Here is a 13,126-nt window from a genome sequence, read left to right as displayed (position 1 = left end):
CAGGTTCAGAGCTGTCAGCACAGAGCCTGATGCGTGGCTCAAACCCACGAACCGCGAGATCATGACCTGAGCCGAAGTCGGACACTTAACCGACTGAACCACCCAGGCACCCCTGGAAATATTCTTAATGAATAGTCCCACACACTAAAATTAAGGGTATTGGAAATAATTGGGAAAATGTTAATCCAAAGCTACATATCTGAGTACAGGTATTGAAACTCTATTAAAAGTCTTTTCTTTTCAATGTTTACTTTTTGAGAGAGAAGAGTGTGCGCAAGCAGGTGAGGCACTGAGAGAGAGACAGACAGACAGAGAAAGAGCTCTGGAGTACAGTACAGTACAGAGACTGATGTGGGGCTTAATCCCACAAACCACGAGATCCTAACCTGAGACGAAATCAAGAGTCACTTAACCCACTTAACCCACTGAGCCACCCTGGCATCCCTTCATTAAAATTTATGTTAAATTTCTTTATATGCTAATATGGATGGTGTATGTGCACACATACATGGGTCACTCTTCCTAGATTCAGAACTCCTCGTCTTGATTCTGTTTTTATACACTCCCATTTTAATGTCTCCTCCCATGAGTTTTGTAATATCTCTCTCTCTGTCTCTGTCTCTCTCTCTCCCTCTCTCTTTGTAGTAGGAGGGGAGCTTTATCACTGGTTTCTCTTACTCTCCAAACTTCCTAAATATCAAGATCTGGAAGATTCTATCTTTAGCTCCACTTTTGCTCTTGGAATTACATTACTCCTATGATTTCAACTATCATCCAAATGCAGATGAATTCAAGTCTTTATAATTAACTTCTTTTTTGAGCTATAGATTCATATTTCTAATGGCCAATGTAACATATCTACAGGGACATTTGCCTGTCACTTTTAACTTAGTATACCTAAACACTAGCTCATTTTCTTTTTTTTTCCCCCTAAAGCTTGGAGTTATACAGTATTCCTCCTTCTCTCTTGTGCTCCATAATTATTGTTTTCCATGTCAAGTAGTTTCTTCCTATACAGTGAGTCATTAAGACTGGTGTGGTAAAAAGAACAAGAGTTTTAGAATAAACCATTGGGTTCAAGCTCTAACTCAATTAATTAATCCCATTGAACATGTGATTCCTTCCCTATAAAACTGACAATAATAGGACTTTGCAGACTTATTTCAAATGTGAAATGAGATTATATAAAGTATATGACAATCAAAAATCTTTATTGTTTTTTTTCCATGAGTTATCCTCAGCCTGATTCAGACTCTCATTTCTTTCCACAGTTCAAACTAATATTTATGCTTCCAATTTCCTATTCTCTAAATCATTCTACAAGAAACTGCTAGATTAGTGTTAATAAAACACAGCTCCATCCATATCTTACCTCTTCTAAAAGTCATTAAATAACTTTCCATTTTCTATTAGGTTGAATACAGACTTTTCACCTTGACAGTACAACATGGCCTCATTTTACCCTTCCCACCACATCTTCCTTTATACCAATAATACACTCTACTGACTACTTATTCTTCTTTAAATATCCCTTGCTACCTCTTATCTCATGGTCTTTGTTTATTCATTTTGTTTCTCCATAATTCCTCTCTCCATCTTTACCTTGCAAACTCATATTAATCATCCTCTTCTGCCTCAATATATGATTTTCTCCCTCATTTGAAAATTATTTTGATTTGTTTATTTCTTAATTTGATATATACCTCCTATAAAAGTCACAGCGAAAATGTAGTGAAACATAGCCTCCACTCTGAGTGAGCTTATCCTTCAGTGGAGGTTCTCAATGAAATATGCAAGTGAATATCAATATATATGTTTAAATGTATTTATCCATGCATTTATTCGAGATACACACTAAGTGGACATTATACATCAAGTACTATGAAATTATTATTAAAAACTCTTGTGTCCCACACATTGTCAGGGTGCAGCATGGTACTATACAAAGCTATCTATTTGGTTTGTTTAAATATGGAATAAGAGACTTTTCCTTTAATTAAAATAGAATGCCAGCTAAGAATCTTCAGATTATACAAGAATTATTTAAAATAGGGGTCTCGTTAGTTTTCTGGCACAAATGTTTCTAATTATTATTTGAGAATGGATTTGTATTGTCTACTGTTGTAGACAGCAGAGTTTTTAAACTGAGTTTTTAAACTGTGGTAAAATAAACATAACGGAATATACCATTTTAAGCATTTTTTAAAATGTATTGTTCAGTGGCATTAAGTATATTCACAGTGCTTTGCAATTCATGCCATCATCTTTCTCCAGAACATTTTTCATCTTTCAAAACCTAAACTGTACTCATTAAACAATAATTTCCTATTTCCTCATTCTCAAGCCTCTGGAAACCACCAATCAACTTTCCATTTCTATGAGTTTAACTACTACAGGTACCTCATATGAGTGGAATCATACAGTACTTGTCTTTCTGTGACTGGCTTATTCATGTAGCATAATGTCTTCAAAATTCATCCCTCCTGTAGCATGTGTCAGAAGGTCCTTAGTTTTTAAGGCTGAATAATATTCCATTGTATGTGTGTGTGTGTGTATATATATATATATATATATACACCACATTTGGTTTATCTGTTCATCTGTTCCTGGACAACTAGGTTGCTTCTACTTTTTGGATATTGTGAATAATTCTTATATGAACACGTGTGTACAACTATCTGTTCAAGTCCATGCTTTCAGTGTTTTTTTGAGAATATACTGAGATGTGGAATTGCTGGATCATATATTTGGTAAGTATACTTTTAACTTTTTGAAAACCATCATAGTTTTTTTCCCATTGGCCACACCACTTTATATTTCCCAAAACAGTGCACAGGATTCCACTTTCTCTACATCTTAATCAACTTGCTTTTTCCTGTGCTTTTGCTTCTTGTTATTGTTGTTTTGTATTTTGTATTTTTTTTTAAAAAATCAATATTTATTTATTTTTAAGAGAGAGGGAGAGACAGAACATGAGCAGGGAGGGGCAGAGAAAGAGAGAGAGAGAGAGAGAGAGAGAGAGAGAGAGAGAGAGAAAGAGAGAGAGAATCTGAAGCAGACTCCAGGTTCTGAGTTTTGAGCACAGAGCCCAATGCAGGGCTCAAACTCATGAAACAAACTGTGAGATCATGACCTGAGCTTAAGTCGGATGCTTAACCAACTAAGCCACTTAGGCATCCCATGTTTTGCATTTTTTTTTTATAATAGCAATCCTAGGGACACTTGGGTGGCTCAGCCAGTTAAGTGTCCAAGTCTTTGTTTCAGCTCAGGTCATGATCTCACAGTTCATGAGATTGAGCCCTGCATCAGGATCTGTACTGACAGCACAGAGCTTGCTTGGAATTCTCTTCATCCTCTCTCTGCCCCTCCCCACTCACTCTCTTTCTCAAAATAAATAAACTAAAAAAATTAAAAAGATAAAAAAAGAGCCATCCTAATAGATATTAAGTGGTATCTCATTGTTGTTTTGATTTGCATTTCCCAAATGGTTAATGATGTTGAACATCTCTTTATGTGCTTATTGATGATTTATGTATCTTCTTTGAAGAAATGTCAAGTCCTTTGTCCATTTAGAAATTCAAGTTGTTTCTTTTGTTGTTGTTTACTCATGGGAATTCTTTATATATTCTGGATATTAATCCTTTACTTTACACCTAATATGCAAATAGTTTCTCCCATTCCATGAGTTGCCTTTTCACTTTATTTGTAATTCCCCCTCAATTCACAGATTTTTACTTGACAAGTTATAATTTATCTATTTGCATTTTGTGCCCTGTGCTTTTTGGTGCCATATCTAAGAAATTATTGCCCAATCTAATGTCATAAAGCCATTCCTCTATGTTTTCTTCTATGAGCTTTATAGCTCTAAATCTTACATTTATATCGTTGAACCATTTTGAGTTATCTTTGTATACAGTGTAAAGTAAAGGCATAATATCATTCATTGGCATGAGGTTATCCAAGTTTCCCAGCACCGTTTGTTAAAAGGAATTATTCCTCTATTGCATGGTTTTGACTCCCTTCTCAAAAACAATTTAATTATGCATGCAAGGGTTTGTTTATGGGCTCTCTATTCTATTCTATTTGTCTATATGCCTGTCTTTATGTCATTGCCATGCTCTTTGGTTACTGTAGGTTTGTATTAGGTTTTGAATTTAGGAAGTCTGAGACCTTCAAGTTTGTTCTTTTCCAAAATGTTTTTATCTATTCAAAAAGTCTCTCTTAAGATATGAATTAATTATGAATTTTTATATTTCTGAAAAAAAATGTCTTTAGGATTTTGATGGAGATTGCATTGACTCTGTAGTTTATGTTGGGTGTACTGATACGTTAGCAATATTAAATCTTTCAGTCCATGGCATGGGATATCTTTTCATGTAAAGATGTTTTTGTTCACTTGTTTTAGCCATATTTTGTGGTTTTCAATGTAAAATTCATAGTCCTCCTTAGTTAGGCTTATTGCTAGATATTTATTTTTAAGCTATCATAAATGAAATTATTTTGAGGGGGTGGTGAGAGAAAAGTTAGAATTGTTTTATTAATTTCCTTTTGGATTGTCATTGTCAGTGTATAGAAGGAAACTTATTGTTGCATATTGAATACAAATACTATAATTTTTTAAGTTAGTTTCTTAGTAATAATGTTTTTTTGTGTGTGGAATCTTTAAACTTTTCTCCATATGAGACTATGTCACTTGTGGACAAAGATATTTTCTTCCTTTCCTACTTGGGTGCGAATGTGCGTGTGTGTGTGTGTGTGCACAATTTTTCTATCAAGGACTTCCAGTACCATATTGAGTAGAAAGGCAAAAAGTGGACATGATTGTTTTCTTCTTGATCTTACAGGAAAAACTTTCAATAACCATTGATATGATGTTAACTGTGGGATTTTCATAATGCCTTTTATCACTTTGTGGAAGTTTCCTTCTTTTCCTAGTTTGCTAAATGTTTCTTTTTTTATCACAAAGGGTGTTTAATTTTATCAAATGATTTTTCCATTAATTGAGTACTTATGTGCTTTTTCCTATATTATGTTAATGTGGGGTATTACATTGATTCATTTTGATATGTTGAACCAACCTTGCATCTAAAAATGAATCCCACTTGATAATGGTGCATAATCAATTTAATGTGCTATTGAATTCTGTTTGCTAGTACTATCTTGAATATTTTTGCATATATATTCATAATATTTGTGTACAGATTTATTTTCTTATAATTTGTGTTAGTGTCTCCCTGGCTAAGGAATCAGGATAATGCTGGATGCCTGGAATGAGTTTGGAAGTGTTCTGTCTTCAATATTTTAGAAGATTTTAAGAAGGATTGTTATTAATTTTTCAAATATGTGGTAGAATTCTCTAGTGAAGTTATGTGGTCCAAGGCTCTTCCTTGTAGGGAAGTTTTTAATTACTGATTCAATTGCTTCTTACTATTTATCAGTGAGTTCATATTTTCTATTTCTTCATGATTCATTCTGCTCAGGTTATGTGTTTCTGGGGATTTGCCCATTTCATTTGGCTATTCAAAAGCTGGCATATAATTGTAATAATTGATAGTAATTATATGGTTTTATTTCTGTAAATCAGTAATAATGTCCTCTTTTATTTTATAATTTTAGTTATCTGAGTCTTCTCTCTTCTTTGTCAATGCAACTAAAGGTTAATCAACTTTGTTGATGTTTTTGAAGAATCAACTCTTGGTTTAATTGCATTTATCAATTGTTTTTTATTCTCAATTTTGTTTATATCTGTGTTAATGTTTATTACTCCCTTCCTTCTCCTTAGTTTTAGTTCTTTTGTTATTTAAGGAATAAAGTTGGCTTTTTTTTTGTTTGTTTGTTTGTTTTGTTTTTTTTTTTCAACGTTTATTTATTTTTTTGGGACAGAGAGAGACAGAGCATGAACGGGGGAGGGGCAGAGAGAGAGGGAGACACAGAATCGGAAACAGGCTCCAGGCTCTGAGCCGTCAGCCCAGAGCCCGACGCGGGGCTCGAACTCACGGACCGCGAGATCGTGACCTGGCTGAAGTCGGACGCTTAACCGACTGCGCCACCCAGGCGCCCCAAAGTTGGCTTTTTTGATTTGGCATAATTTTTCTTTTTTAATGTAAGCATTTATAACTATAAATAACCTTCTAAATAACCGTCTACTACTGCTTATACCGCATCCAACAAGTTTAGGTATTTTGAGATTTCATTTTCACTAGCTAAATGTATTTTCTTTTTCTTTTTTTCTTTTCAACCTGTGTGTGTGTGTGTGTGTGTGTGTGTGTGTGTTAATACAAGTTAGTTAACATATATTGTAATAATGTTTTGAGGACTAGAAGTTAGTGATTCATCACTTGCACATAACATCCAGTGATCATCCCAACGAGAGTCTTCCTTAATACCCACCAAACATTTAGCCCATCCCCCACCCAAAACCCCTCCCTCAACCCTCAGTTTGTTCTCTGTATTTAAGAGTCTCTAATGGTTCACCTTTCTCTCTGTTTTTATATTATTTTTCCTTCCTTTCCCCTATTGTCATCTCTTTTGTTTCTTAAATTCCAAATATGACTGAAATCATATTACATTTACTTTTCTCTGAATTCACTTAACATAATACATTCTAGTATCATTGACGTTGTTGCAAATGACAAGATTTCATTCTTTTAGATTGCTGAGTAATATCCCCTTGCATGCATATATATATATATATATATATATATATATATATATATATACACACACACACACACATATATAATCACCTTCTTTATCCATATCCAAAAGGACATTTGGTGTCTTTCCATAATTTGGCTATTGTTGGTAGTGCTTCTCTAAACATTGGGGTGCATGTGCCCCCTAGAATCAGCATTTTTATCCTTTGGATAAATACCTAGTAGTGCAATTGCTGGGTCACAGTGTAGTTCTATTTTTAAATCTTTAAGGAACCTCCATAAAGTTTTCCAGAGTGGTTGCACCAGTTTGCATTTCTACCAACAGTACTAAATGGTTCCCCTTTCTCCACATCCTCTCCAACATATGTGTTTTGTGAGTTGTTAATTTAGGCCATTCTAGCAGATGTGAGGTGGTATCTTATTGTGGTTTTGATTTGTATTTCCTTATGATAGTTGATACTGAACATCTTTTCATGTGTGTGTTAGCCATCCAGATATATTCTTTGGAGAAGTGTCTGTTAATGTCTTTTGACTATTTCTTCATTGGATTAATTTTTGGGTATTGAGATTGATAAATTCTTTATAGATTTTTGACACTAACCCTTTATCCAATATATCATTTGCAAATATCTTCTCCCATTCCATTAGTTGACTTTTAGTTTTGTTGATCATTTAATTTGCTGTGCAGAAACTTTTTATCTTGATGAGGTCCCAATAGGTCATTTTTACTTTTGTTTCCCTTGCGTTGGGAGACATATCTATTAAGAAGTTGCTAAGACAAAGATCAAAGAGACTATTGCCTGTTTTCTCCACTAAGATTTTGATTGTTTCCTGTTTTACATTTATGTCTTTCATCCATTTGAATTTACTTTTGTGTATGGTGCAAGAAAGTGGTCCAGCTTCATTCTTCTGCATGTTGCTGTCCAGTTTTCTCAATATCATTTGCAGAAGAGACTGTCTTTTTTCAATTGGATATTTTTTCCTGCTTTGTAGAAGATTAGTTTCTCATATATTTATTGGTCCATTTATGAGTTATCTATTCTATTCTATTGATATATGTGTCTGTTTTTGTGCCAGTACCATACTTTCTTGATTATTATAGCTGTGTAATAAAGCTTGATGTCAAGAATTGTGATGCCTCCAGCTTTGGTTTTCTTTTTCAACATTACTTTGGCTATTTTGAGTCTTTTGTGTTTCTGTACAAATTTTAGGGTTATTTTTTCTAGCTCTGTGAAGAGTGATGGTGTTATTTTGATTAGAATTGCATAGAATAAGTAGATTGCTTTGGGTTGTACAGATATTTTAACAATATTTGTGGGGCGCCTGGGTGGCTCAGTCGGTTAAGCGGCCGACTTCTGCTCAGGTCATGATCTCGCGGTCCATGAGTTTGAGCCCCACGTCGGGCTCTGTGCTGACTGCTCAGAGCCTGGACCCTGTTTCAGATTCTGTGTCTCCCTCTCTCTCTGACCCTTCCCCGTTCATGCTCTGTCTCTCTCTGTCTCAAAAATAAATAAACGTTAAAAAAAAATAAAAAAAAAAACAAGAACAATATTTGTGTATCCAATCCATGGGCATGGAATTGTCTTCTTCAATTTCTTTCATAAGCTTTCTATAATTTTCAGCATACAGATCTTTCACCTCCTTGGTTAGGTTTATTCCTAGGTATCCTATTTTTTTTTCAGTGCAATTGATTCCTTGATTTCTCTTTCTGCTGCTTACTCATTGGTGTACAGAAATACAACTGATTTCTGTATATTGATTTTATATCCTGTAACTTTGTTGAATACACGTATAAGTTCTACCAGGTTTTTGGTGGAGTCTTTCAGGTATTCCTTAAATGGAAAGAGAAGTGTGAAATTTTGACTTCTTCCTTGCTAATTTGGATGCCTTTAAAGAAAAGATTTCTGATTGCTGAGGCTAAGACTTCCAACACTATGTTTAACAACAGTGGTGAAAGTGGACATTCCTGTTAGGGGGAAAGCTCTCAGTTTTCCCCATTGACGATGATAGGCATGGGTCTTTTGTATTAGGTCTTTATGATGTTGAGGTATGTTCATTCTATCCCTACTTTTTTGAGGGTTTTATCCGGAAAATATTATGTATTTTTTCAATTTTTTTTTCTGCTTCTATTGAGAGGATCATGTGGTTCTTATCTTTTCTTTTATTAATGATATGTATAACATGGACTGATTTGTGAATATTCAACCACCCCTGCACCCAGCAATAAATCTCACTTGTTTGCAGTGAATAATCCTTTTAATGTATTCTTGGATTTGTCTTGCTATTATCTTGTTGAGAATTTTTGCATTCATTTTCATCAGGGAGGTTAGTCTGACATTCTCCTTTTTAGTGGAGTGTTTGAATTTAGAATCAGTGCAATGCTGGCCTCATAGATGAGTCAGCAAGTGTTTGTTTTGTTAGTTTCCATTTCTACTTTTTGGAATAGCTTTAGAATACGTATTAACTCTTCTTTAAATGTTTGGTAGAATTGCACTGGGAAGTCATCCAGCCTTGGACATTTGTTTGTTGGGACGTTATTTTTTTTAATTTATTTATGATTCAATTTCATTGCTGGTTATGGATCTGTTCAAATGTTCAATTTCTTCCTATTTCAGTTTTGGTAGTTTATATATTTCTAGGAATTTGTCCATTTCTTCCAGATTGCCCAATTTTTTGGCATATGATTTCTGATAATATTTTCTTATAATTCTTTGTGTTTCTGTGGTGTTGTTTGTGATCTCTCTTCTTCATTCATGATTTAATTTATTTCATTCATTTCCTTTTTCTTTTCATAAATCTGGGTAAGTTATCATTATTTTTGTTAATTCTTTCCAAGAATCAGCTCCTGTTTTCATTGATCTGTTTTATCATTTTTTTGATATTATCATTGATTTATGTTCTAGTCTTTACCATTTCCCTTCTGCTTTTTTGAACTTTATTTGCTGTTCTTTTTCCAGTTCCTATAGGCATAAGGTTAGATTGTGTATTTAAGACATTTTTTTCCTTTTCTAGAAAGGCTTAGATTGCTATATACTTCCCTCTTATGACTGCCATTGCTGCATCCCAGAGGTTTTGGGCTGTTGTGCTTTCATTTTCATTTGTTTCCATGTTGATTTTTTATTTCTTATTTAATTTCCTAGTTAATCCATTCATTCTTCAGTAGGATATTCTTTAGCATCCATATGTTTGTGTTCTTTCTAAATCTTTTCATGTGTTTGATTTCAAGTTTCATTGTGCAATGGTCTGAAAATATGCATGGTATGATATCTATCATGTTATACTTGTTGAGGGATTATTTGTGACCCATATGGGATTTATTCTAGAGAATGTTTCATGTGCAATCGAGAAGAATGTGTATTCTGCTGCTTTAGGATGAAATGTTTTGAATATATCTGTTAAATCCATCCAGTCCAGTGTGTCATTCAAAGCCACTGTTTCCTTGTTGAATTTTTTTTAGATGATCTTTCCGTAGGTGTATGTGGGATTTTAAAGTCCCCTACTCTTATGGTATTATTATAATGAGTTTCTTTATGCTTGTGATTAATTTATTTGTACATTTGGGTGTATCAAGTTGGCAGCATAAGTATTTACAATTGTTAGATCTTCTTAATGGATAGAACACTTAATTATTATATAATTCCATTCTTCATCTCTTGTTACAGTTTTTGTTTTAAAACCTAGTTTGTCTGAAAAAAGTATTATAAGTATGGCTACTCTGGCTTTCTTTTGAGGTATATTTTAGCATGATATATTGTTCTCCATCCCCTTACTTTCAGTCTGCGGGTGTCTTTATGTCTAAAATGCATCTCTTGTAGGCAGTATTTCAACAGATCTTGTTTTTTTTTTAATCCATCCTGAAACCTTATGTCTTTTGATTGTATATTTGTTCCATTTACATTTAGAATGATTTTTGAAAGATATGAATGTAGTACCATTGTGTTGCCTGTAGAATTGGTGTTTCTGGTAATGTTCTCTGGTCTTTTCTAGTGTTTGTTGTTTTTGGTATTTTTGTTTTGATTTTCCACTTAAAGAGTCCCCCTTAAAATTTCTTGCAAAGCTGATTTAAGGATCATGAACTTCTTGTTTTTGTTTGCATGGGAAGCTTTTTAACTCTCCTTGTATTTTGAATGAGAGCCTTGCTGGATAAAGAATTCTTGGCCTCATAGTTTTCCAATTCAGCACATTGAATATATCCTGCCACTCCTTTCTATTCTGCTAAGTTTTTGTGGACAGTTCTGCTTAAAACCTGATCTGTCTTCCTTTTTAGTTTAAGGACTGTATTTTCCTTGTTGCTTTTAGCATTCTTTCCTTGTCTGTGTATTTTGTGAATCTGACTTTGATATGCCTTGGTGATGGTCAGTTTTTGTTGAATCTAATGGGAGTTCTCTGTACTTCTTGTATTTTGATGTCTGTGTCCTTCCCCAGGTTAGGAAATTTTCCAGCTATAATTTTCTCACATAAACCTTCTGCCACTTTTTCTCTCTCTTCCTCTTCTGGGATTCCTATGATTTAAATGTTGTTCCTTTTAATAAGCCACTGAGTTATCTAAGTCTTATATCATTATCTTTTGCCTTTGTTTCCCTCCTTTTTTCTGCTTCATTATTTCCCATAATTTTATCTTCTATCTCACTGATTCACTGCTATGTTTGATCCACCCTTGCCATAATGACATCCATTTGGGATTGCATCTCAGTTATAGCATTTTTAATTTTGGCTCTGACTAGATTTTTGTTCTTCCATCTCCACAGAAAAGGATTCTCTGGTGTCTTCTATGCTTTTATCAACCCTAGGTAGTATTCTTATAATTATAGTTTTAAATTCTAATTCCGACATCTTACTTACATCTGTGTTGATTTAATCACTGGCCCTCATTTCTTCTTGTTCTTTCTTTTGGGGTGAATTCTTCTCTTGTCATTTTGGAGGAAGAAAATTTAATAAAATAAAAAATTAAAATTAAAAACAAAACAAAAAAGTCAAATAAAAGAAGTTAGATTCTAGGTGTGTTTCAGTCTGCTTGTTGAAAGAAGCTTGATAGTATAGAGGAAAATAAGAAAGTAAAAAAAAAGTTAAAAATTTCAAAAACTAAATAATAAATTACAATAAAATGAATACAATAAATTTAAAAATTAAACACATTTAAAAAGTAAAAATAATAATAATAAAAGAATTTGTCTTTCTGTATCCATGAAAAAAAGAAAAAAAAGCAACCTAAGAAAAACAGAAGCAAAGAAACAAATAAAGGAATCAGCAATGAATGAATGAAACTTGAATGAATCTACATCCAGTTTCCGCTAGAACTGAAACTTTGAAGCACGCTGTAGTCTATAGACTAATAAGCAGGTAAAAAGGATCTGTGCTGGTCTGGGGTATGTTACTAAAGGGTGCAGTTGGTGGGGCTTGGTGTGACAGCTCTGTTCCTCATTTGGTGGTGCTGTATAGCTTACTGTGGTCGATTGCACACTACAAGTGAAAATGGCTTCACCAAACTCCCTAGTTTCTTGCACAGGAACCCTGTGCCCACAATGACCCATGATCAAGAAACCCTCCTTTGTTTCCGGCCTCTGTTTGATTCCCACCTCTACCCTTTCTGTGTCCAAGCTGTCTGCCTGCCAGATGGTACCTCCCTCCAGAGTTTTATATTAGATGGGACTGTGCTTCAAAACCCCACACTTCAGAGACCCCAGTGGCTTGGACCTGCACCAATACTCTGGGGGAGTGTCTCACCAAGGAATGGCTGGGTGCCAGCTTGTCCCTGAAAAGGTTTGTGTGATTGCTCCATGGCAGAGGCCCAGAGCTTATGGCAAATCACAACAAACAGCTGGCACCAGGTTTTGCTGCCCTCCAAGGTTTTTCTTCCAATATCAACAAATGTGGCTGCCTCCTGGGGTCCGCCAGGACTTTTGCTCATGGGGAAGCTGTATGGCTTGTATCAAATGCACTTTAATCAGGAGAACCACTTCTCCCTTTGTGACACAAGGACCCCTCAGATCACACTGCCTGTTCCTGAGGATTCACCCTACTTCCTTACCAGAGCACCACCATCCACTGAGCTCTGAACCTTCAAACTCTGCACTTCACTATTTACAGAATCCTGGTGGTATTGAAAACCTGTCCTTTCTCCCCATCAATTTTTGTAGGGAAAAGACTTTTTGTCCAATATTTGTGAGTGTTTTTACTCTTTCTCTCTCTCTTTTTCTCCAGCTGCTTTCAGGGGGGAGTGCTTTTCTTGTGTGATCCAGATGTGCTGCACTCTCCCCCTTTCTCTTTCTCTTACTGCCCTCTCTCCACAAAAACAGCTCTGTACTGTTTGCAGCTCCACAGCTTTTCTCTTCCACAATTCACTCTCCACACCATGTACCTGCCAAGTTCTCTGGCTTCAATTATGTAGATTGTTGCATTAATCTTCATATCAATTTCCTTGATGTTAAAAATGGGTTAATGCTGATCTAGCTATGTTTCAGTGATGAGAC

The sequence above is a fragment of the Lynx rufus genome, unplaced genomic scaffold, assembly GCF_022079265.1.
Source record: "Lynx rufus isolate CCGP_SWC_20201006 ecotype Redwood Valley unplaced genomic scaffold, mLynRuf1.p SCAF_14, whole genome shotgun sequence".
Taxonomy (NCBI): Eukaryota; Metazoa; Chordata; class Mammalia; order Carnivora; family Felidae; genus Lynx; species Lynx rufus.
The sequence above is the reverse complement of the archived record's forward strand: the minus strand, read 5'-3'. Positions refer to the sequence as shown.